Source organism: Falco biarmicus, chromosome 11 (genome assembly GCF_023638135.1).
Source record: "Falco biarmicus isolate bFalBia1 chromosome 11, bFalBia1.pri, whole genome shotgun sequence".
Lineage (NCBI taxonomy): Eukaryota > Metazoa > Chordata > Aves > Falconiformes > Falconidae > Falco > Falco biarmicus.
In genome coordinates, this window is record NC_079298.1 from 2,070,663 (window position 1) to 2,097,515 (window position 26,853).

The 26,853-nt window shown below is 46.7% G+C and overlaps 1 pseudogene; it reads left to right on the forward strand.

Annotated features, from left to right (window-relative positions):
• Positions 1 to 26,853, forward strand: part of LOC130157034 (hydrocephalus-inducing protein homolog) — a 67,808-nt pseudogene that overhangs the window by 27,712 nt on the left and 13,243 nt on the right.

Sequence of the window (26,853 nt, forward strand, 5' to 3'; positions counted from 1 at the left end):
TTGGTGAGTTTTTAAAGATCTTGTTTCCTGTGTTATCCTAAGGTGTAAGCCAGGCTCTGACGCCGTGGTTATTACAAGAGGCTGCTCCAGCTTTTCCTTGGACTGCCAGGCATTTAAGAACTTTGCAAAGGGATTTTCCTTTCTGCTTGCCTCAGGTCGTGGGTGCATGTTGTGCTTTTCTTCCTTCACTTGTGAGAATTCCCAGCAGGATTGGCTAGTTTCTGTTGGACTTTTATGTTCTTGTACGTCTGCTTCAAAGCGAGTGCAGGGTGGCATATACTGTAGGCAAAAAAAGGTGTAAATAGGAGTTTGTGCAATTATATGTTGACTTTGCATCTTAATCGTAGCAGTGCTGCAGCGGACTGAGGATTGGTAACTAATACGTTATACAAATAATTGGTTATATAGGCTTTTATGGTTCAAATCAATTAGATTGATGGGTGAGTATAATTGCTCTCCAAAGTGTTCCTTTATGTCAGATCAGCTAACAGTTAACAACTGTTTCCTGTCTTTGTTCCCCTTTTCCACAACTGCCTGTAACAATGATTTTTCTTTATATATACTGTTTTAGATAAGGTTGTTAAATTTCTTGCAAACAGAGTATGGCCTTCACCCCTCTCTAGGGCCTTCTGTTTCAAAGCCGATGGTCTGTCGCTTTGAGGGTAGAAGAAGAGGAATTAAGTTTGTGCTTCATTTGCTTGATCGGTTTTTTTTTTGTTAGTCATGGCTTTATATCTCCCAAACTATGTAACACCCCTTCTGACAAAAAAGCTGCTAAAGCAACCCGTGGCGTTGACTGCATGAGCACGGCTTGGGGGTGGGTGCTCGGAGGGTTATTTGGAGTTAAAAGTCTCCTTTTGGCTCTTTTGTTCATCCCCAGAAGCAGACTTCCATGTGACGCCGCCTATCCCGTTCTTAGCCTGTGAAGGATTTCTGGGAGAATGTAGTTTTCATCTCTTTGCAGGGCATCCTGGACTGCAGCTTGTCTCTTCTATCATCAGTGGAAATCACTAGTATGTTCTTAGGTGCCATGAACCCTGGATGCGTTTCGGGGCAGAACTGACCATTCATTAGTCTCCTTTCCTGGTGGATCAATCAGCGTTCGCTGAGAAGCAGAAGAGTAGCTTGAAGGGTGATTGATTTATGAAGTGGCGTATTAAGCATGTCTTTGCCAGGCAATCAGAAGGAAGGTTCCTGCCCTGTCTTTCCCCGTGGGCCAAAAGCAGTGTTTCAGTGATCAGCAACCCCAGCGTATCATGGCTGTAGTACCAATAGTGATTATATATAGCCCACGGCATCCTGGATATGCGGCAGCGCTGTCTTGTGTTATCCAACAGTTTCGTTGTCCTTTCAGTCCATTCTGCGAGGCTCCTTCACACTGGGCAGCACAAAGGCTCTGTGCTGGCTCCCAGATATTCCTGCGCTGGAGTATTTCATCCCGTAAGAAAGCCAACAGCCCTTCCTAAGCACAGTGCGGAGGAGGTAATGGGGAATCCTTTGGGTGCTCCATTACAGGAGGATGCACAACAAGGAGCCTGGTGGAAAGCAAGGTGACTCCTAAGTGCAGGAGAGCCGTCTGAAGAGCCTGCGACCTGTCCCGTAGACGCTGTGGCTGGTCATTGCTCTCCATCTCCCTTTTCCTGCCCATCTGTTGTCTCACGGTGGCTTGCAGTGCTCTGGGGTAGCAGATCCTTTCCTTGCGATGGGCTGCATGGGCTCAGAGGGGGCTTTGCTGGGGGCTTTAGCTGTTGACAGCATCAGCTGTGGCAGCAGTGATGATTAGGGTGCCCTGAGCTTTGTTGTAGCCTGGGCAATGGTCCTGTAGAAACCCCTGTGCTGGCAGCAGTTATTTAATGGTGAGGTTTATAAACAAGCTGCTCCTAGGGCTGGAGTAACTAGCACGATGGTTTTAATGATGTCTGAAGGTAGCTCATGAGCACTGCCTCCGAGAAGCACTTAAAAATGACTGTCGCTGCCCTGTGTTTTGCTCTAGTGCTGGAAATACGAGCGTGGGGACTGACAGGTGGCCTTTGTCAGAGACCCAGCACACTTTGTAGGTGATGCCATTAGCTTCCTGACAGCAAAACAGCTCAGAGCAGCGCTCCTGGCTCTGACCGAGGTAGCTCTGTGGGAGGTGCAGCCAAAAGCATATGGTGGGGAGGGCTGGATCCAGCCGCAGGGGACTCCTCTCGCTTTCCAGAGATCGTTAGCCTGGTGAAGTGACTCCCTTCTCCGGTGGTGAAGTGGTACCAGCAGACCTTTGCATGCTGTTTGAAAAACCAGAATATGCTGGTGATGGTGAGGCAGTTGGGTATCGTGATAGTAGCAGGAGCAAAAGAACTGCTCAAAGGGTCGATGTGGAGGTACAATGACACTTCTGAGTGAAGAGCTCGGCTTTCGTTGCTTGCTTGTATTTTCAGTGAAAAAGCAGCAGGACCTGTCTCTTTTAGAAGAGGTGAGAGCCAGGCATAGTTTTCTGACAAACTGGGCAAATTAACTTAAACTTGCTTTCCCTGTTACCCAAATATTCTGAACCTGACTGTCATGCACTCCTAGAAAGGTTTAAAATCCAAATTCAGCGAGGAGGGAGTTACAGGGATAGAGGGAGAATATTACGGTGAGGACGAAAGGCAGCAGAGTGCTATTTTGTTTCTCTTCAGTCTAATCCATCTGGCTACCAGCTTCCTAATATTTAGAGCAGTAATCGATGGAGGAAGGTACTGGCTGTTGAATGCTGGGAACGCATTCTTCATAAAACCTGAAATTTGTTTTGAAATCTTGTTCAAGGGTTTGCTTAATATTCGGAAAGATATTTTAGCTCTTCTGTAAATTCCCTCTCCTCCTGCACAACAGGCCCCCCAGAGGATGACCCAGTGCTGGGTTTCTTACTTTCAGATAGTTAAAAGTTACCATGATGTGCTGAGATACCGGTGGCCATAGCCATGCAGATGGATGCTGGAATAAAACACGGTGGTGTTCCCGCTGTCTCAGAGAGCATCGCTCAGGAGTGCACAGCCCAAAGCACCTGCTCTACTGCTGTGTAAGAAGCCTCTCTTTTAATTTCAAGTTCAGGTGTTGCTTTGTTCAGGTTGCAGAGTGAGCTGTGTCCTGCTGTCTCTGGGAAATACGTCAAAAGCCTGTAAGAATGAGAGAGCTGACAGCCTGTAATAAGATCATTGTGTTGTGTAAGTAACGATAGGGCAGGTACGTCTGGATTCAGTAAATGTGCTTTCATGGCAGCAAAGCGTCCCAAAGCACAGACCCACGGACATTACCCCATCAAGTGAAATACCTAGGGCTACATTGCTGGTACAGTACAGAGATTGTTTTGTTGTTGTTTTTTTCTTTTCCTCCAGACTTATATAGTAAACCATCAAGAGTCTTAAATAAATGTCACATCTAATTTGGCACCCAGGCCGTGAAGCCTGCAGCTGCCCTGGGCCAACCCTGACAGCTCTGCTGTGTCGGTTTATCTGCCTGGCAGAAAGACCTGCTGCTCCCTCCTGACTCGCTGGCGTCTGCACGCTCTCGTCTGTACCGGGAGGTTTGTGGGTTTACACAGTCAGCACGATGCCAGATCCTTCTCTCTGTGGTAGAAGGTGCTCCGGCAAAGCCCTCCAGCCTTCAGAAGCGTCCTCGGTGCCTGCAGCCGGGAGTGTAAGTGCTCTCCAGGAGAGCAGCAGTAGGGGATGCTTAGCAAAGCGTGTAGAAGCAGGCAGTGCATATGCTTTCTCCCTCGTGGGCCTTGGAGGCAGCATTTTTCTGTGCTGGAGGCTTTATTCACATCTTTGTTTAATCGCTTCTGATGGTTTTACCTTCCAAGCCTTTGTCCAGTTGCTTTGTGGATTTATAGCGATGAGCGCCTGTAGGCACCTATGGCAGTACGTTCCAAAGGAAGGAATATTCCTAGGAAAAGTACTAGAACTACTTTTCTCTCATTTTAACTAATACCATTTCAGGCCCTCGGGTTCCTGTTTTACAACAAATTGTGACAATTTTTTCCTTGTTCACTTTTTCCCAGGCCATTCATACTTCTACAAACCTACCTATCTCCTGTGTGGTTTCTAGGTTGAGGAATCCTGTTCAGTCTTCGTATAGAAGCTGCTCTGTACTTCGGAGAAGGGCAGAAATTTCAAAGGCTTCAGCCTGGTTTTTAAGATCAGAACTATACCCATTATTTCAAGACCCACCTGGCCATGGGTTTAGACAGCGAGATCATGATAGTTTTCGTGGAGTTCATTTTGCAGTAGTTGAAGATGTCAACATCAGGCTAGACAGGAACTCCTTGACAGCTGGGAAGACCTACATCACGCTGTCAAACCACAGATCCGTGGTCATCCACAATCGGAGTAAAGTCATAGCCCACTCCAGTGGAAGGCTTTTGTTAGTCAAGAAGGGGAGGATCAGGAGAAGCTGAGGTTCATTGGGAAGATTCATTTCAGTAAGACACGCTGCCCAAGGGTAAAACTAACGTACGGCCTCAGAGGGATGTTGGTGCTTTTTTGAATGGCGTAGGACAAGTAAACCATCCACGACACCAGGGTGTCCCCCCCTGGGCTTCAGGGTAATGGAGCTCAGTGCTTCCCATTCCGGTTCCATCCATGTTCCAGCTCATGTTTTGGGGAGGAAAGGCTGCATTTCCTCGGAGAGCAAATTCCCATCTGTGGGAGCCCTAAGTCAGTGAGGCCAGGTCCCTGGGCTCGCAGAGGGTCTGTGAGGCTGAGGAAGGTGTCGGCACTCCTTACCTGGGACTGCGTTGAGCGGTAGCACCTAACAGCTGCAGGCAGCGTACCTGTTGTGATATTCACTGCAGTTTCTTCCCCTCCAGCTTTGATAAGATGGCAACCTTCTTCAGCCTTCTTGTCCAGTAGTGCGCAGGGCAGGGTGCTTTGCTGGCCCCGAACGTTGAGGCCATCCGGCTGTAGGATGCTGAATTGCCTTGCGCTGTCCCGGCTTCCAGCACAGCGAGGTATCCCTGCCCCTTCTCCGGGGCTCGGAGAGTTCGGAGGTGGAGGGTTCTGCGGGGAAGGCAGGGCAGCACAGGACTTGGAAGTGCCTTTGGGCGTCAGCACCTGTGTCTTCGTGGTGCTGAGAGGTGGGGCAGGCTCTCCACAGGGTGTCTCTGAAGCTTTGAAATTCCATTTGGGGCAGCAGGGAAACACTTCTAGCCCAAGGGGATGCACTGGAAAAGACACTTAGAAGCTGGGGTGATTTAGGGAGTCCTTGTGTGCCTTCTCAGAGCTGAATGGCTGTAGGTGTATAGGAGTTAGTCTGAACCCAGAGCTGGTCAGGAAACTGCCTTCAGCTGGAGAACTTTTTGAGGGCTTCTGAGCAAATAAAGTTCAGTGTAATTAGGTCAGAAATGCCTTGAAGGCCAAAACTAGTTTTCCACTCTTCTCTGTTTTTAATTGCGCAGTGTGTGACTTCTGTGCAAGATCAGTGTGTTAACAGAAAAAGTCTCATGACCTTCTCTTAGTACGTCCCTGCGCCATTCTTTTAGCATCTCTTCCCACCTGCCTATCTCAGATGGGACCCTGAGTGATCCTCTCTCCCCTCAGAAGCAACCAGGTTTCCCCACAGTTAACTTCAACCCATTTTTTTCCAATGGCACTTGATCTTATGCCAGCTCGTGTTCTATACTCTGAGCAGAGTGCTTTGTTCTTCCTTACTTGCAGTCTTAGGGGTGGTCATAGCTCCGAGGCCTCTGTGCTGCTGTAGCAGAAGCTTTTGAGATGTCAGAGCAGAGAGGACCTTTCCAATGGGAGGAGGCAGTTCAGCACCCTGCGCTTGGCTGTCACCCCAAAAGACCTGGATCATCACAAGGTCTACCCAGGGGTTTGCTCTGTCTCCCTCCTGCAGGACTTTCTGGGATTCAACAATGGAATTATTGTCTGTTGATGAAGGCTTAGTTGAGGGTTGCTCATCTCGGTGCCTGAAAGCCCCCCTCATGCACAGCGCTGTAGGTCAGCCGTGGAAAAACATTTCTCATGACACTCCACAGGGAGCAAGCCAAAGAAAGTATTTTTGGCACTGGTGACAGCATTTGCCCGAGGCTCTGTCTGCGTGCTGCTAGTAATGTCCATGGCTGTGTTTCCTTTCTAAATGCATTGGAATTTAGCTGGGTGGTGATTGCGGTCCTGTTTATACCACGTTGCCCTGATGTGCTGTGTATGGAGCCTTCCCCTCATCGCCCTCGAGTAGTCACCTGCTGGTCCTTGGTGGCCAGGGGACTGGAGCGTGAAGGGGGCACATCCACGTGCCAGCTGGGAAGCAAGTGCTCTGCAGCAGTGCTCCCTTCTCACCTCTCGGTTGCGAGCTTTAAACACTAGAATGATTGCTGCTACAACTACCAAGTGAGGGAGAGGTGACCTGTGTCAAAGCTCTGTGGAGAAGGCCAAAAAGAGAAAAATGTTGCAGTGGTTCAAGGCTGGATGTAAGGGTTTGCATTCAGAGATGCTGGTCCTGCCTTCGTTATTGGGTGATGCTAGGCAAAGTCCCTTCACCTCTCGGGGCCTCTGTCTTCATGCATATAAACCCATTAATTTCACTGAAGTGATGCAATGCCTGAAAGTCCGTGAGTTGGCTTTTCAAATGCTCTGGGATCCTCTGCTGGATGGCAGTGTAGGCAGTGGAGCAGATCTAGTTTGCTTATCCCTGCCAGTCCAAAAGGGAAGGTAAAAAAGAGTGATGCTGGTAACCTGCAGCTGAATCCCAGCTGCTCTCCCCTTGCCAGCGAAGCACTGCAGTGTGTGCTCCTTCATCTTCATCCATCTCCCCAGAGCACCTCTACGGGAGGAAAAGCCATCTGAGGGTGTTGGTGGGTTGTCCATTAGTCGTGGCAGTAGCTTTGAGCCAGGAGGCTCTCCTGAGGGCTGCTAGCTTTCAAAAACCTCCTCTTAGCTCGTGAGTGTGGCGTAAAACTACCTGCCGTGCCAGCGAACAAGTGATAACCTGATCTGCTTGGGACCCCGTGGCTTGGGGTCAGCCCCTTGCTGAGCTGCTCCTGCTGTTCCTCCCCCAGTGCGTGGCTGCTCCTGCGCTTACGCGACAGTCTCTGCAAATATGTTGTTTATTAAATGATCTGCTTGGTTTGTGTCTCCCCATGGCTGCAGGGGCTGTCTCAGGCTGCAGAAGCAGGAGGAGAATGAGAGGGATTCTTTTCTCAAGCAGCGTGCAATGGACCCCACGCTCCAAGAACGCCTTTCCCTTCTCTCCCGTGCCTTCCAGAACCAGAGGGCAAAGGTGCGAGAAGACTCTATGCTTTTCTCCAGTGATATTTTTGCCATTGAGCCGGTGGTAAGCGATAGCTGAGAACCTCTCTTCCTCCTCCTCCTCCTCCCTGAATGAGGTCACTTGGCAGATACCCGCGTCAGCGTCTTGATGTGCCGAGAGGGAAGACATGAGGTTTCTAGTGAGGCTGGGAGAGGTTGTTGCAAAAAGCGTTTCTAAACAGTGAGCTCCTGGCAGGCGGCGAGAGCCTGCCTAAAGCTGAGCTCTGCTGCAAGGGCTGTAAATTAAGGGCACTTCATAAGTGTCCTTACAGTGTTCAGGGGTACTGATTATTATATATAAGGGCAGGCCTTACACGTAGCGTATGGGGATTAACCATGGGCATTAGTTCACCTATTGAAGAATGAAAAGGTCCTCTATGGAAAGGAGGCCAAGTTCAGCCCGTTTAATCACGGAAAGACCAATCCCTTCATATAATCTGGATTTATACCATGTGTGACTCTCCCTCCCAGCATCGTCTGTGAGCCTGCACGCAAGGCTGGCAGCTTTAAACGAACTTTTTGAGTTTCACTGCAGACTTGGAGAAAACTTTTTGCTTTTGTGTTTGCGCAATCAAAACCTCATGTCCTTCAACGAAACAGAGCCCTGACTGAGTATTTGCATGGTCTGAGATGAAGAATGCCTGCTGCCTGAGCAATGCAAAATCCCTTCTCATCCTGTTGCAAACGCTAGAATAATCCGAGCCTCTTCTTTCTTTTATAGTAGGTGAAACTATTATTTTTTTTTTTTAAGGAAGGGGATCTTGTTCTCTTCTTGGTTACTCCTATAGCCCGAATGAGGCTGAGAGCCCCCCATGTGAGCACAGCTGCAGTTTCACACCACTGCAGCTGAGAGCAGCATGATGGGACCAAGAGCCTGTGTCAGAGCAGCGGGGGTATTGCAGAGAGCGGGAGCCGATTGCCTGAGCTGTGCCAGCTGGTTTTGGAGCATGTCGCAGGGCTCCTGCTTCATTACAACTGGGCTAGGTCTCCATAACAAGCTTAACCTGCTCTTGGGCTCCTGAAGTGCATTAGGGTGAGGTCCAGCAGCCTGGCTGCCCGCTGAGTCCTGGTGCTCCGTGTAGCGCTGTACGGACCCAGAGTGTAGCCTGGCCTCAAGTCTTGAGTGGAAACCTTTCCTGAATGGCTGTGTTGATGTTACAGTTTGCTTAGGACTGGGTGTAAGTGGGATACTACAGGAGTCGTTCCCCTCCTGGCTGGTTCAGCATTATCAGTCTTTAGATTTCCATTAATTCCATGATTTATGGACCAATGGGTTTCACATTCATAGTTTTGCTGATGTCTGTCTTCCCCCCTGGCGTACGGGTGTCTTCACATCAAATGTTAGTCTTTTTTCCTATCAAATGTAAAATCTAAAAATCCACTGCTGCTGACTTCCACAACCTTCTCCCCGGTGAGAGTCCCGTAACTTGTAGCGTGGACAGAGACCCTTCTTGCAGCGCCGTGTAAATCTGCTGGAGGGGCCCCACCAGAGCTGGGACCTTGCTGCCTCGGACCTTCTGGCCAAAAGCGGCGGCTGCTCTTCTCACCTATCACCTGTGGTGCCTGGGAGCACCCTATAGAAAGAATCAAACCCTTGGAACAAGTGGCTGGAGGTTAGGAGGCCGCTGGAGGGACGATAGCCTTGGAAAGGCTCTCTGGGCAGGGTGGCTTTGCAGGGTTTGTGCAGCAGCTTTGCTGTGTAAGCGGGCCGTTAGCTGCCAGGGGTTGCTCTCAGTGGAAGCTGCAGCAGGCTGTTTCAGCCTGTATAAGGTTAACTTGCTGATGAAAATAATAAGAGAAAAGAGGAGGAGCGGTTTTGCAGTCAGCCTGTGACCATGAACGTTTTGAGCAGCCGTCCAAGCCTGTGGGAAACAAGCTGTTCTGTAACTCTGACTTCCTGAGTGCATCTCAAAGTTGATTTATTTTTGCAAAGACACATGGTATGTCAGCAGAAGCATCTGTGGTAGAAGCCCAGGTGGCTGTCAAAGGACAAAGTCCTTGCTTTTTGCTGCACCTTCCCCACCACAGCTTAGCTGTAAGTCACAGTACAGACACGTGGGAGCTGACTCCTTGGAAATGGAAACCAGAGGAAAGGGAGGAAAAGGATTTGTAATCATTGCTCTTACCTTGACAAGTCATCACTGTCTTGTCATTGCCTGGTAGCGACTCCTCAGTGCCACGTGTCAGCTCTGAGCCGATGGAGGTGGTCTTCAAGATGTGCAGGTTACGCAAGTGCTACTGCTGTTGGTGCAGAGGTTGGGCCAGGAGATAACAGCTATATTTGTTCCTGCAAACGTCCACCTCAGCTGAGGTGCCCAGCTGGTCCCCATCCAAATGAGAGGGGACTGCAGAGCACTTTGGTTTTTGGCAGAAGGCGCCATCTCCAGTGGGAGCTATGGTCCATCCCTCCGCTCGCTGTGGGTTCGGTTATTGATGGGAAGGGGCAGATACTGGCTTTGGCGCTGCCTTTTCCCTGAGTGCCCTGAACTAACAGGATGCACTTTGGGGAGTCACTTCAGTACTTGTGTTGCCAGCTCTGCCTTTGGGGGTTTTGGTGTGCTTTGAGCAGTGATTTCCTTTCCATGGATCACCTTCTCCCTCCACCAAACAAAGCAGGCCGACAGTTGGTGGTGCCCCGCTTTCCAAGACCAGCTTTTTCCTTTTCAGGCTGGTGGAGGTTGAGGAGATTCGCATTATTTAGGGGCTGAGGGAGGGGAAATAGGATCTGCATCTATTTATGGTTGGTCTCCTTATTGAGGTCACTTCTGTAGCGGTGAGTCATGGTGTGCCGTCCCCTCGGGTATCACGTTGGCATATGCTGTAGCAAAGCCAGGGCACAACAGCAGGAGTTTTTGTGCTGGATCATCATACATCCACCGTCTGTATTTTATGCCACCTGCCAGCTGCAGCCTGCCTGAGGCTGACATTAAGCCAGAAGTGTTGCAGTATCGTGTTCACAGCACTGCATAGTTGCATTTCTGCCCTGGCAAGCATCCACGGTAGTTTTCCATGATCTGACTCAACTGCCATCTTACGGAGAATATGCTAGCCGCGGCAGACCGCTGGCTCCTGCCGTGTCCTAGGGCTGGTACGCCTATGTAGCAGTAGCCCGCAAGGGTGAGTAGTGAAGTGTATCCTTTTAACCAGCAATTCTTTCTTCCCCGTGGGGTAGCAGGAATGTGAGGAACCTTTCCAACAGCCTATTTTCATTTCCCAGGAGAAATAGGTCACAATATTTTCCAGTTTTATGGTCTGACATACAGCAGTAATGAAGGGAGAAATGACAAAGGTTTCCCAAAACAGTCATGTCCTTCACAATTTTTTTTTAGCCACAGAATAGTAGAATAATGTGTAACTGATGATTTCTTCTTGCCCTCTCCCTTTGAGTCAAACAGTCTGGCGTGCAGCTTCACTGACAATACAGGGAAGCTGATTGTGGACGTACTGCCTGAAGTTTCTGTCCAAATACGTTGAATCCTGGAGAATGGTGATTTCATGTCAGAAGCTCAAGAGGTTTGAGTCTGTTAACTGCTGGTGCAGGTTTTCTTGGGAGTGAGGATATGAGTGCAAGGCTCCATCAATAATGCTGCGTTAGGATTGTTGCAGAGAGCTGTGCGGGTGCATATGAATGGATGGGTTGTGTTGCTCGTCCGTAGGCTTGTCTCCTCTGATGCCTTAGAGCAGTCTCATCTGACTGTGCCTTGGGATCCAGCAGCACCCTGGATGTAGGGAGATATGTCCCTTACCAGGATCTTATTGCACCACTGACTGGCTTCCTGGAGCATGGCAGGACATCTGGTGAGTTATACAGCGTACAGAGAGATGCCAGCAACACTGCAGCGATCACCGTGGTCTCGGTGGTGTTGGGCAAATCATCCCGCTGGGGCCTCGGCCGCTGGGAATAACACCTGCAGGGACCCATCGCCACTCCCTCGCTGTTTGAAGATTTACGCTTGCAGGGTTCTCCCAGGTTCTTGCTGAAGCTGGATTTTTTTTGTGCAGCGGAAGTTCACCATTTTGGTGTTCGGTTTGGGTTATTTTGAGCCAGGATCACATTCTAGTGTCAGAGAAATGCCACGTGGGCACTGACCCAGCTCCGGTTCCGCTTCCGACAGCAGCGGTGATGCAGGAACGGGAGGAGGCCAGGACAACTAGGGCTTTGTGTCATGGGCAATGTCTCATACCCCCTGTGGAGACCTGCAGGCAGCTGGAGCAGATTGCAAAGCCCTGATATTCCTCTTCTGCCAGTTGTTGCCTGCAAGCAGAGGGAGGCTTGGACAGTGAGCCCTGGCCGGGGTAGCCAGCCCTGACGGGACCTTGCCTTTGTTTGTGAGCTGGTTTACAGATCTCTTCTGCAATGATGAAGGCAGGCATGGTTTTCTTTCTTTCTGTCTTTGTAACTAAGAATGGAAAAATCCATTTGACTTGCTAAATCTCTTCTGATCTGAGAAGACGTGTTCACATGGCTGTAGTGACACAGGGATATAAGGGAAGGTTTGGAGGGAAACCGTATCTTTTCTTTAGGTCAGCTGGCACTTCTGAAGAGATCCTTGGTATGCCGAAGCCAGCCAGTTTAGTTCCTTTATTATAGCCCTAATTAAAAAAAAAAGGCAAGCCTTTACCGGGTGCTAGTTAAGGTAAGGGACTTAATTTTTTTCACAGCTGCTTCCAAAGTCTTACACATTTTGTAAGTGTTGTTTGCTCCTTGCTCGTCATTGATGCTCTAAATAAAGGCTTACAGGGCTGTGGTTGAAAACAAGAAATGTAACGTTTGAAGGTAAATGGTTTGTTGTCTCCTGTCTTAGGAGGGAGATGTCTGGCCAAATTCTTCAGTTGAAATTTACGTGATCTTCAGACCCCGAGAAGCCAGAGTGTATCAACAGTCTGCTGCGACATCTCAGGTACAGCTCCTTTCTCCTCCTCCTGCTACCCACAGCAAAGGCGAGGCACAAATACTCTTCCAGCCCAGTTGGTTCCCACGGAATTCCTAGGAAGAGCCGGTGGTCAGCAGGGCAGTGCCAGCACCTTCCTGCTGTCCCTGTGGCTCCCAGCTGGTCTGTGCAGAGCCAGGGCTTAGCGCGCCTGGCTCCGACCGCTGATCCCAGAGCAGCCAAAGCAGCGAGCTTTCATACCATGCATTCGTTGTGCTGCAAGGTGTTTGTAAAGGCAGAGAGGTACACAGCAGAAGAGCTTTGGTGGACGAGCACTAAGCCCCTGTAGACCTCCAGGATGAGCCTTTATTACGTGGATGCACCATCGGGCTCCTGAGGCGGTAGGAGCTGAGTGAAACGTGCTCCCTGCCCCTGGGTCACCTCCCGCTCTCCAGGCGCTGCCAGACCGTAGTGGCTGAGCCCTGCTGAGCGCAGGGTGTCTGTGAACGTACCACACGTGTGCTGCTGTCCCTGCGTGGGAATCATCACCTCGTGGCTCAAGTCTATGCTTCATCTGGGTCGCGTGTTACAGGGCTCGCTGTCCTCAGCAGGGTGAGCACCCTCCCCAGAAGTCAGAGTGCGAGCAGCCTGCTAGACAAGCTTTATGCTCCTCCCGGCTGACAGAAGTGCTGTCAGGTCTTTTTCTGGGAGCGGTTATCACTGACCCACCGAGTTATGCCGCCTTTGCCCTTACAGAGGTGATGGCCTTGCTGTGCTGGCACGGGGCAGGGAATGCTTGCAGCAAGCTCCGTGGTTCAGGTTACCTTGTCCTTCCTCTCCGTCCGTGTGGTGCTGCTTGAGGTGTTTTTCAGGAGTGGGAGGTCCCTGTCAGATTTCCATCCAGGGAACGCTCTGGTTTTCCCCATCTAAGAGGAAGGAGGTGCGAGGCCCGTGGTCCCCAGCAGCCAGGCTCCCGTTCTGGAGGGTGCTGAGATCACTAACCCAGCTGCTTCGAGCCATTCCTTACTGCTCCAAGCTGACAGATACAAAGGCCATGAAACAGCTTTTTATTGATACGGTAATTGCGCAGGGTTTACTTGGCAAATGCCACCTACAGTAATTAACCAGGGCTCGTGTTAACAAACCGCCTTCCTGGCCGCCAGCTGCAGTTGTTAGAGCTGTGGAAGGAAAGGGTTGATTTAAAAAGTTGCTCCCAAGGGAATCCTGGCTCAGCGCTGTGCTCCTGGCCCTGGGATTTTTGCTGTGGTGGTGGGGCTGTCCATCACTTTGCTGCAGGGATCTCCAGGGGTTGTGCCTGGAGAGCTTTTGTTGTTGTTGTGGCAGAGAAATAGGAAAATTACTTACATGCAACCTGGGAGTTACAGGAAACAGAGCTGGGCAAGCGATCGGTGTTTAGAAAGAGGAGCCTGCTCTGGAAAAACCCTCGTGGTCCCTCAGGAGATCTGAACTCTTCCATGGGCCCCTTGGGAGAGGACCTCAAGGAGGTCACCTACCCCCCATCCCTCACAAAACAGAGCTGAGCTGCTGTATCGTCAGGGTGGAGACTGTCCCAGGGTGCAAAAAGAGTTTAAAGAAGAAACCCGTGATCTTTAACTAGGGAGTCATTAATTTTGCTTCTTGACGACTCTGAGCAGTGTGACTGCCTTCCTCGTGCATTTGCATGCCAGTCACAGATCCCTTTGGAGGACGATTTGCAGACAGCGTGTGCCCCTTGCAGGGAATATTTAGAAGCTTTGCCCTAGTGCAGCACTGTGAAATTGCAGTTGGATCTCGAGCCCCACGGGGAAGTGGCTGGCCTCCATGTGTGTTTTTGCAGTTGCCTCCATAAATTGCTTAGCCGAACGCTTCTGGATCAGGTGATTTACAGAACTCATCAGCACTGTGCAACTTGCAAAGCCAGCGGTTAAGAAGTGGTTTGAAATTTGTTTTGTTTAAGCTCAAAATGAACTTTCTTAGTTATTCATGCAAATAAAGCCATGGCTCTTGAGTGCTGGAAGGAAGCACGTGGTGGGGGGGCTCAATCACCTAAAATTCTTTTTTTGTTGTTTTTTTCTGGATATGGAAATGTACTGGGTTACATCTGATTTCTTCCAAAACCCATTTCTAAGCCGCTTTTGCAGGGAGAAGCAAAATCCTAAGTGCTGATCCCTCCTTCACTTGCCGTGTCCTACATCGTGTAAAACTGGATCTCTGTGTTGATGTGGTTGGTTGAGAATCACGTTCAAAACCAACCTCAAAACCTGGGGACGTTCCGTGGGCAAAAAAATGAGTGCCAGAAAGCAGCAGAAGTTAGGGACTTGGGAAACAGTTCTGTGCTGTTGGGCCACCCACACCCCTGTTTCTTTGAATGCCGAGTTGTAATCCCTCCATGATGTGCCAAGGTGTTAACCCGACTGAGATCCGAATTCTCACTCCACAGAACCAGGTGTGGCTTTGGGACTGAGGACAAGGAGGCTGCGGCCCCTCCATGCCCTGGTCCATGTGCTCTGGGACATGCTGTGGTGGGGGCATCACACGGTCCCAGCCCGGGGTACCCAGGCCTTGGCCAGCGGCTGGGTGCTCCTGGAAGCCCCAGCTGCTAGCGAGGAGCGGGACATACTCTCTTTTTTCTTTCTTTTTCTCTCGGCTGTCCTGAATGGTCTGTATTTTACTCTGCTCCTCCTCCTTTCAGGAGAGCACTCTCTGAGGTTCACCTGGAAGGAGAGAGCATAAAACTCCCAGGGTTTCCTAAAGTTCCAGCATCAATGGTGGGGCAGAAGAAAGGATAGCTTCCGCAGACCTTCCAGGAGAGGCTGAGGGCCTGCTGCAGAAGGGAAAGAATGGCCACTGATTTTTTTTGATGATAGTGGCCGTGGGGCATGCCTCACCCATGATTATGGGCAAAACTTGTCCCTTGGAAGTCTTTGTCATTTCCTAAGAGCTTTGATGGTTTAGAACATCAAGTTTTTAATGAAAATTAGGCCACATGTGATGCAAGATGGAAAAATCTTCTGAACAGCGAGCACCCAGTACTGCCTCTTTTCGGGTGTCTGTGCAATAGAAGTACACAGCCCTCTGATGCGTGCCTGAGCTGTGAAGTGTAACTCATCTCTGCTGTCAGCTGGGCTGCGGCTGGATCCACTGAAAAACCACTGAATTCAGCAAAAGCTCCCTAGCTCTTCCTTTCTGGCTTTGGACGTGATCAAACATCCCCGTGCCACGGTTGCAAGCCCAAAGTCAGGGATCACTGAAAAGGCTGTTCCAGGAGGGTTTTTTCCGAGTTGTGATCTAGTCACACGTGGGCTGCTCTTTGCAGTAAGAAGTTGGTTTGGACATTCTGGAATGACTAAGCAGCAGACTTTTATAAAAAAAGAAATCAACTTTCAGTCCCTAAGCTTTAGTTAATGGTGGGTGTCACACAAAAGGAGCTCAAAGGATAGAGGAATAGTTTTGCACAAAAGCCACAGTGACGGTTGTGTACAACTTCTGGGGCTATCTTCTGCTCCTTGTGCTACTCGCTTTCCGTACAAGAGTAGAATGGGATGGCAGTGTTACCGAAATCTCGGAATGAAGAACTTACCGACACCAATGTGATGTAGATAAGCAGACATTTCTTTATGGACGGCCGGGTGCGTGAGTGAGTCCCCTCACGATCGACGCACACCATGGTTCAAAATCATACACCTTGTATAGAACTCATTCATACATATTCATTAAATATCCATGCATAATCGTAAGATTTCCCATAAATCATTAACATACTCTCCTCTCGTACCCGATTCTGCGCAGTAAAGGTTAGAAAGGTCCGGAAATGGGTCTGGGGTACGATTTGGGTAGGTGGTATGTGAGTCGGTGGTCTCAATCTCCCCCTGCCGGAATTACCTGCCACTTGAGGTAACTGTTTCTTGGCCGGCAACTATGGGTTGCTTCACTCGACTCTTCCCAGTTCACATAAATTCTCATTTTGACATTTTAGTACATCCTCCTAGGTTACATATAAACAATCATCTCAAATCTTAAGTCTGTTATCTAAGTCCTAACCATTCCTACTAGGTGATTCTGACCAATTCCTCCAGCCTTGGTACGGGGCTGTACAGAGGGTTTTTTATAGCCGCTTTTTACTATAACTATAAGTTTCATTAAAATATATTTTCTTATCCTCTTATATTTCTATTACATGATTGATTTTATAAAATCAAATAATCAATCAAATAAAGTCAATCTTAACTTATTAGCAAATCTATAACATTTCCCCATCCTCTTATATTTCTATTACATGATTGATTTTATAAAATCAAATAATAAATCAAATAAAGTCAATCAATCTTAACTTATTAGCAAATCTATAACATTTCCCCCCTTTGAAAGTGTTGAAAATCATTATTTCAATACTTTCACATTATTTACATATCATTTGTTTCAACATATTTTGGTGGTGGGCTATACCTTGGTGGACTGGTTGGTACTTCTCTCATGATCATACGATTGATTGCAATTCTATTGGTAAACTGCTTCTTCAAACATGCATATACCAACATGATCATCAAAAAGACAATCAGTAACAGAAACAAAGTTTTGATTAGGGATTGTATCCAAGAGCTCAAGTTCCTTCCTAATTTGTTAAAAATTTTCCCTAACCAGTCTTCTGACATATCTTCTTGAATTGATTCTGTTTCTTTTTCAATTTTATCTAATAAATCCAAATCATGTTCCACATCTTGTGTGACATTTGAAATGGGGATGCAACAGTGGTCCAGTTTATCTTTGAGATATCCACATACTCCATGTTCTTTAAGTAGGAGCATATCTAGTGCCATTCTATTTTGTAAAGTCATTCTAGAGGTCGCCTGTAATTGTATATTCAATTCCTTAAACCCCTTTTTGGTAACGTTTGCTAATTTTTCCACTTGACCAGTTAACTTATAAAGCCATGCTCTGTTTCTATATGATGCTATAGGATTTAAAAGTGATTCAATTGCCCAGCCAATTTTCACTCCTGTAGATGGTTCATTCCAAGTACCATCATTTGTCTCAGATCTCTTTGTTCGTTTCAGTTCTAAATTTTCTAGAGATCCTCTAAACGGTGATTTCTTCCAAATCGGACACAATGTTGGCATGCCTAAAGTTATTTGTTTCACTTTACCATCTAATGGTAGATGAGTTGTCCAGGTTCCATCACTCAATGCCCAAATTAAATGTCCTGGACTTTGAATAGTAGATTTTCTACAACTAAACATAATTCCTCTTCTGGGTATATAGGCGCTAGATAGATTGAGAGTATTCTTAAGACCTCGACAAAAACAACCATATTTTAAAGCGGCAGCCAAAGGAGGGATTCTTTGAATTATTAAGTCTGCATTGCTACAATCATACACTTTTTCACATTTCCACCATGGCACTATTTTATTCTCCTTTTCTCCCAATGAAGTTGATCTATCATTGACCCAGGGTAATACTGAAAACACTTTTCCATCCCAGGTAAAACACCAAGGAGTTTTTGCCATATACTGAAAATGGGAATATAAGGTCATAGACCAAACCGAATCCCAAACTATTTCCTTTTCCTGTAGGGTTCGATTCTTTTTCTCACATTTTGTCTCGGTTATCCATACACTGGTGTTTGTTGTAGCCATTTTAGGCTAGTAACACCATCCCTTGTTCCCTAAATCTCCATATAATCCCGGTTTAGCTACAAATCATCCTTTACATTCCCAAATGGTTGAATATACTGGTGATTCTTCCCCAACTTTAACCTTTTGCAATTCCCAAGTTTCCCTAGGTTCTTGTTTACAATCCATTGTCTCATTTTCATATTCTAATTTGGTCAGATTCATGGTTAAGATTCCCCATGGAATAGATTCACCTACTGCCCTCGGTATTGGTAAACAAGCAGTGATCTGCATAACATTTTGTAAATTGGCAAATCCTTTAATCAATCCTACCATCAAATTTTCCTCAGCCGTTTGTTTGGGAATTTCAATCACTTGTTCTGTCTCTATTTGTCTTTCATTCCTGTCCACCAAGTCAGCCCATGATCCTGCCAACACTACCAACCCAAATGGAATCCAAAGAACGATCATAACCTGATATGAAAAATTAGACATTTTTCAAAGTCAAATTTAAAGTCTTTGGGTCACGGTTGATAATCTTCCATGGAATAGGTGCTTTCTTCACTCGAGTATAATGGATCCAAGCATCCGATTCTGCTATCTTGATAGCCGTAAAAGTGGTTAACAGTACTTGGAAAGGTGCTTTCCAGCGTTCCTGTAAAGGTTCAGAGGTCCAGGTCTTCACATAGACATAATCTCCTGGTTGGAAATCATGCACTGAATTTTCCAGGGATAAAGGTCTATTCCAAATTACTGCACTCCGAATTGCAGCCGGAGTTTTTCCTAGAGAAAGCAAATAGTTATATACATCCTGCTTTCCTTTTACATGTACGTTTGGATTTGGTTCTGGAGACTCATATGGTTTTCCATATAATAATTCATAAGGACTGAGTGAGGTTCCACTCTTTGGCTGTACCCTGATACGTAATAATGCCAATGGAAGCGCCTGAGGCCACTTTAGACTGGTTTCTTGACAAATTTTACTTATTTGTGGTTTCAAAGTTTGATTCATCCTTTCCACTTTCCCACTAGATTGGGGTCTCCAAGATAAATGTAGGTCACAATTAATACCCAATGCTTTGCTAACACTTTGGACTACTTCAGCAACAAAGTGTGGACCTCTGTCAGAAGAAATTCCAATAGGAACTCCAAATCTCAGAATTATTTCTTGTAATAACCACTTCACCACTTCTTTTGCTTGTGTAGTGCGACAGGGAAGGGCTTCTGGCCATCCTGTAAAAGTATCAACCCCTACCAGGATGTACCGGTACCCATTTTGTCTAGGCAGCTCTGAAAATTCTACTTGCCAATCATCTCCAGGTTCTACACCAGATTTCAGTCTACCCATTTGAACCTTTTTCTTAATCATTGGATTATTTTTCAAACATACTTCACACTTTGCAGTTACCATTTTAGCTATTCCCAACATCTTAACTGATATTACTTGCTTTCGTAAAGATGTTACTAAGGCTTCTGCTCCCCAGTGACATTCCTGATGTCTCGTTTGAATTCTCTCTCTCATCACAAGAGGTGGAATTACTACCTGTCCATTAGGAGTTACCCACCATCCCGCTAAGTTTTTCTTAGCATTTAATAACGGACTCAATTTGTCATCTTCCTCTGAATATCTCGGGTTTTCCCTAGGAAGGGTTACTGTTTTAGAAGGAATTATTGCCATTTGCAATGCTTGTTTCTTTGCTACCTTTTTTGCTGTTCTATCAGCTAAATTATTCCCAGCTATTATTTTTGTATTCCCAATCTGGTGTGCCTTACAGTGCATGATTGCTACTTGATCTGGCCTTTGAACTGCTTGCAATAATCATAAAATTTCTCTTTGATGCTTAATGTTTGATCCTTGAGAGGACAATAACCCCCTCTCTTTCCACAAAGCTCCATGGACATGCACTACCCCAAAGGCATATTTTGAATCAGTCCAGATATTTACTTTCTTGTCTTTGCTTATCTCTAAGGCTCGAATTAAAGCGATGAGTTCCGCCTTTTGGGCTGATATGGTACTCGCCAATGCTCCTGCTTCTGTAACTGTAGTCTCTGTTGTTACCGCATATCCGGCGTATCGGACTCCTTGTTCCATGAAGCTGCTTCCATCACTATACAGTTCCCAGTCTGGTCGCTCCAGTGGTACATCCTTCAGATCTTCATGACTGGAATAAACATACTCGATGGCAGCCAAGCAATCATGTTCCAGTCGTCCTTCTTCCTGTATGGAACTTAAAAATACTGCAGGATTTACCAGGTTAGTTGTCTTTAGAATCACATCATCTTGTTCAGTCAATACCACCTGGTACTTCATCATTTGGCTGGGAGACAGCCAGTGTCCCCCCTTCTGTTCTAGGACAGTTATCACCATGTGTGGGACATAGACTGTTATTGTTCTTCCCAAAGTCAATTTCCGAGCTTCTTGTATGAGCATCACTGTTGCTGCCACTGCTCAAAGGCAGTTTGGCCACCCTCTACTCACTGTGTCCAGTTGTTTAGAGAAATATCCGACTGGTCGTTTCCAGCTTCCTATCCTCTGGGTTAACACGCCCAGTGCAAGGTGTTGCCTTTCATGAACAAACAACTGGAAATCTTTGGTTGGATCCAGCAGTCCCAGGGCAGGTGCAGACATTAAGCCACGTTTCAACTCTACAAAAGCCTTTTGTTGTTGTGGGCCCCATGCAAAGGGAGAGTTCTTTTGGGCCTCGTACAGCGGTTTAGCTATTAGCCCATAGTTCATGATCCAAAGGCGACACCACCCTCTCATTCCCAAAAATGCTCTGAGTTCATGAATATTTCTCGGCTCAGGTATACCACAAATAGCTTCTTTGCGATCTTTTCCTAATTGTCGTTGTCCTTCTGAAATCTCAAAGCCCAGATATATCACAGTCTGGCAGGCTGTCTGGGCTTTCTTCCTGGACACTTTGTATCCATTTAGTCCCAGGAAATTCAAGAGGTCGATAGTCACCTGTATACAGGTAAGTCTTTCTTCTGTAGCAATCAATATGTCATCCACATATTGTAAAAGTAAATGCCCAGCTCTTGATTTATCCTGTTTCCACATTTCAAGTTCCTTTGCTAATTGATTTCCAAAGATAGTTGGACTGTTTTTAAATCCTTGGGGTAATCTAGTCCATGTCAACTGCATCTTTCGCCCGGTTTGAGGATTTTCCCATTCAAAAGCAAACAGTTTTCTGCTTTCTTTTTCCAAAGGTATACAAAAGAAAGCATCTTTTAAATCAAGCACTGTAAACCATTGATAAGTGTCCCTTAATGCTGTTAACAGTGTATAAGGGTTTGCTACTACAGGATAAATGTCCTTAACTAGTTGATTTACTGCTCTCAAATCTTGTACCAGCCTATATTCACCCGAGGGTTTTCTGACTGGTAAAATAGGAGTCTTATACTCAGATTCACATTCTTCCAAAATGTTATACTCCAAAAATTTATCACTCAATTTCTTCAATTCCTGTCTCACTTCTGATTTGATTGGATATTGTTTAATTCTCACTGTTCCTGCGCCTTCCTTCAAATCTATTTTAACAGGCTCTGCTAGTTTCGATTTACCAGGAATATCTGTTTCCCATACAGTAGGGATCACTGCCAAATCCACCTCCGGTGGAATTTCTTGTTCCTTTACTCTTTCGTGTATCATCAAGATTTCTCCCGTTTTTGACTCGGGTATTTTCAAGAAAAGTTCTCCTTCATCAAAAACAATTTGTGCATTTAATTTAGACAACAAATCTCTTCCTAACAAGGGTATCGGACATTCTGGTACATACAAAAATTCATGTGTAATTATCTTATTTCCAAATTTCAAATCTAGGTGTTGTAGGAATGGCCTGGTTCTCTTCTTTCCCTGTTGCTCCTATTATATTGGCTGGTTTTGTTCCTATTTTTCCTTTACATGTATTTAATACCGAAAATGTCGCTCCTGTATCTACTAAAAATTTAACTTCTTTATCTCCCAGCTAAATTTTAACCAGAGGTTCAGCTGGGTTCCCTCCGGTCCCCTTCAGTCGTCTAAAATCATTATCTTGGCAAGGTCGTGAGAAACACTCTTGTTTCTAGGGCAATCCTTTTTCCAATGTCCTTCCTCTCTACACAAAGCACACTGATTTACTCCTAAGGGGGTATTAAATTTCCGATGGCCACAGTGCATACAACCTCCCCTCCCATTAAATCCTCGTCCTCTTCCTCTGCCCCTTCCTCTGTCTACCGTTCCTGTCATTACTGCCAATAAATCTGTTCTCCTTGATTTTCTTTCTTCTCTTTCTCTGTTGTTATATACCCTCCATGCGACTTCCAGCATTGTATTCAAACTCCTTGAATTCTCTCCCTCCAGTTTCTGGAGTTTTTTCCTTATATCTGGTGCCGATTGCCCCATAAAAATCAAAGCCAGTTGCATTTGTGCTGCCTCTGTTTCCACTCTCAAATCAGTATGTTTTCTGGCAGCTTCCTTTAATCGTTCCCAAAATGCTGAGGGAGATTCATTTTTATCTTGTCTTACTTCATATAATTTAGACCAATTCAGAGATTTAGGCATGGCATGTCTAATCCCATATAAAACCCATTTCTGATACCGTCTCAGTCTTTCTCTATGTGTTACATTATTTGGATCCCACTGCGGATCCCCAGATGGAAAATTCTGTTCTATTGTTCCACCTGTAATTCCACTCATCACATCCAACTCTGCCTGAGCTTTACCAGCTTTTGATACCGTTTGCTTCTCTGTATCATCTAACACATTATCCAGGATCACCTGTAAATCATTCCAGTCTGGATTCTGTGTTCTAGTTTTAGTATCTGCCACCTTGCCCACTTTTTCAGGATCTTCTCTATAATTTCCTGCTGCCTGCTTCCAAGTCATCAAATCCATAGCTGTAAAAGGTACTTTCACATAGACCGGTCCATCACTACCAACTCCCTGTCGCAGGGGAGCTATAGTCTGTGTCTGTTGCCGAGTTCTCCGTGAAACAGGAGTATGAATTACAATCTCCGATAATCTCTCTTCCACATCTCCTGTTCCACTGCTATCCGGTTCAATCGCCTGTTCTCGTGCCCTAGATTCTCGACCCTGATTCCTTTCTCTCCTAAGAGGGGATATATCTAATTCTGGTCCATCATCACTCTCAGTGACAATCTTTTTCTTTAAACAACCTTTCCCGATCTCACAAGTTGAGCAACACCTTTTTACTTTCTTGTTATCAGCAGTTACAGCCATCACAAAATTATCTCCATCAGTTAACTTGCATTCATCCTGCCAGTCTTTTCTCTGTCTCAGGTAAAAGAACAAATCCACATATGGCATTTCACTCCATTTCCCTTCCCTTTTACAGTATAACATTAACTGCAGAATAGTATTATAATTCAGTGTTCCATTTATGGGCCACTTTTCCTGATTTTCCAATGTATACAGAGGCCACCAATTATTACAATACTCAATCATCTGGCTTTTTGGCAAATCCTCATATAAATCTCCCCAATGTGCCAATGAACATCCCAATGGAGAGTTTTTCGGGATTTTATCATTTACAGCAAGATTACGCATGCTTTTACTTTTAAACAACCGAGTTAACTTAGATGCCATGGTATAATCACTCACAGTACAATACACAATTATTCAACTCTGTCTCCCCGATCCGCGGATCCACGCTCCACGCTCCACACTCGCTTTCGTGCTTAATTGCACGTCTCACCCTTACAGCCACACTCACACTTTTCCACAATTGTTACTTTAAACAAAGACATAAAACACAATATTATACACTTCTTAATTTTCTTCTCGATACACAGACACAATAAACAATTCTGTATCAGAAGAAAAACCCCTCCTAACTTCTTGTTAGAGGCACTACCTTAGAGAACACTAGAGCATGTAGGTTCTCTTGTTTCCACTTTTGTCCAACCCTGCAATAGCTTTCGCTTATGTCTTACGGGCAGGCGCCTAGGCTTCCTCTTCCACAAGGATCCTTATAGTCCAACCCTGCGCAGCTCTCACCGCGTCTGACAGGCAGACTTACTCAGTGAGACTCAAACCCACTGGTGGGTCTCCAACCCACTCCTTACCATACGCTTATTATAGTGGGACTCCTACCCACTTACTACAATTACAAGAAGAAGTGTCTTACCAAAATCCAGGGAACGTCGTGAAGAGCCTTACGGATCGGGGATCAATGGGTATCCCCGAGAAATCCTCGGTGCCGGCTGGAACCGATCAGGTCCCCGACTCCTCCGGTCTCCTTCAGCGAGGTCCCATCTGGGTCGCCAAAACTGTTACCGAAATCTCGGAATGAAGAACTTACCGACACCAATGTGATGTAGATAAGCAGACATTTCTTTATGGACGGCCGGGTGCGTGAGTGAGTCCCCTCACGATCGACGCACACCATGGTTCAAAATCATACACCTTGTATAGAACTCACTCATACATATTCATTAAATATCCATGCATAATCGTAAGATTTCCCATAAATCATTAACATACTCTCCTCTTGTACCCGATTCTGCGCAGTAAAGGTTAGAAAGGTCCGGAAATGGGTCTGGGGTACGATTTGGGTAGGTGGTATGTGAGTCGGTGGTCTCAATCTCCCCCTGCCGGAATTACCTGCCACTTGAGGTAACTGTTTCTTGGCCGGCAACTATGGGTTGCTTCACTCGACTCTTCCCAGTTCACATAAATTCTCATTTTGACATTTTAGTACATCCTCCTAGGTTACATATAAACAATCATCTCAAATCTTAAGTCTGTTATCTAAGTTCTAAACATTCCTACTAGGTGATTCTGACCAATTCCTCCGGCCTTGGTACGGGGCTGTACAGAGGGGTTTTTATAGCCGCTTTTTACTATAACTATAAGTTTCATTAAAATATATTTTCTTATCCTCTTATATTTCTATTACATGATTGATTTTATAAAATCAAAATAATCAATCAAATAAAGTCAATCAATCTTAACTTATTAGCAAATCTATAACAGCAGGGGGACCTAAGCCAAAACCTGAGCTAGAATTCAGGCACTTTAGGCTGCTCCAGTGGTTCAGGAAAGGCTTCAGACTGAAAGATCCTGCACTATGCCATCTTAGCAGACTTAAGGAAGAAACTCAGCATCCTGGAGTTCAGCTGTAAGCCTTGTGGTCTCAGTTGCCTTTGCAGCAAGGGATATGTGTGTTAGCAGTACACTTAGAGCTTATCTGGTTTCAGTAGCGAGGAGGCTGGTTTTCCGTAACTGCTCAGTATGCTTCAGGTGGGGCGTCTTTACAAAGCTGAGCTCTTGGTTTGATGGTGGGAACAGGTGAGTGCTGCTCTCTGGAGACCGTAAAGCCCCGTCTTAACAAGGCGCTGCTGCAGGCGGTGAGCCCTGGAGCACCCCGGTACGGAGCCCTACGTTAGGCGCAGGTGGTGGCTGAGATGCTCTGCCTGCTTGAGGCAGCGCTCGGGTGCGCGTGTCGCTGTCAGCAGGCTGCTGGGGTATCGCTGTCAGCAGGCTGCTCTGCCTTGCTTGGGCTCATACTTCTCAGCTCCCGTGCGGTCGTCTCCGATTGCAGCGATACAGACAGCAGATTTTTCTCTCCGGCTCTGTTTTGTGAGCTTTGTGCCTTCTCTGAATGGATTTCAAAGCTCGTTTAAGTGCATGGGAAGGAATTCAGAAATCATGTTTTATATGCAGCATCACTTTCTGAGGGTGCAAACTGATCGCTAAGTTACAAACCAGCCCAAGGGCTCCGTCAGAAGTTAGAAACCAGCCGCAAAGTTGATGTGCTGAGGGAAGAGAAGGGTCCCGTATCTTCTCGCGGAGCATCTAGTGCTGGTGCCACCCAGCCCGGAGTCGGGGACTGGCTCTGAGGCTGCCTGGAAAATCCAGGCGAACCGAAGGAATTCTGTACTGACATGGCAACCTCTCCCCAGGCCGTGAGACCAGGCTGCCCCTGCGCATCAAAGGGAGCGGCATAGGGCCCCAGCTGCGCTTCAGCTTTGACCAGCTGGACATCGGGAAGGTTTTTGTTGCATCAGCCCCCAGCTACGAGGTGAGCAGTGGGGCTTGCTGGGGTTGGGGTGGATCCTGATGGCCCCTGGGGCAGCAGTGAGCTTTGTGCACCTGCTGGATTTCTGGCAACACAGGCAGTTATGTGCACGCATTATTTGATGTAAGTTAAATGTGGGAGTTTTTGCAGAATCTGGATAGTTTTGATGGGGTCTGAAAGGTGTGTATGTTGTCCACAAAGCCCCGATCCCTGCGTTTTGGCAACCTCCCTTTGAGACCAGCTGGGAGGCTTCATGCAGAAAATCCAGCCCTTGACACATGATAGCAACACCGGGTCAAAAAGGTCAGGATCCAGAGGCTTTTGTTTCAGCCCTAGATGCACTGCGCCCTGGTACCCTGGCAGTTAAAAAGCAGCTGGAACAAAGGTGTTGTGTTCCGACTCGAGTCCGTTGCAAACACCTTTCAGTGAAGCGCAACTTGCTGGATCCTGGCGCCGGAGGGAAGCCGGGCAGCCTCCCCGTGCAGAGCTGCCCGCGCAGGCACCGGGAGCGCTGTCCCTGCTGAGCAGCCTCCTGCCACCCTTCAGACCTGGTGCCCCTCTGGCTCTATGAACAGAGCAGGGCAGTTCTGGAAATGAAGCAAAGGAGCTTTCTGGGTATTTGCCTCCCCCCGCCGATGGTGGCAAGTTTTCTCAAAAAAAAACAACCAAAAAAACCCCCAAGATACAGCAACTGGAGGCGGTAGAAAATGAGGCAGTACATGGTGCCAGACACTTTCAAAAGCTTGACTGTTGCAGGGAAGGACACGTTAAGGTGTTTTCTTGCCAGAATATTGTGCACTGTATGTATGCATTTTTTAATGCTGATTCTTTATTGATTCTATATATATCAATGTGTTGGTTTCATTACTGGAGAAAATGTGAATAAGTAGATGGTACTCCAAGTGCTGTATTAAGTAGCCAGACTGGAGGTAAACTTCAGTGTAGGATCCCTAAGTGCAATTTGTAATTAAGGTGTAAAACATATGAGTAGTTTCCAAGTTACCAGTGCAGAATTTGAATACAGGAATGTTTTCAACAGCAGCTGCAAAATTAAAAAAATAAGGGCTGTACCTCTGCTTCT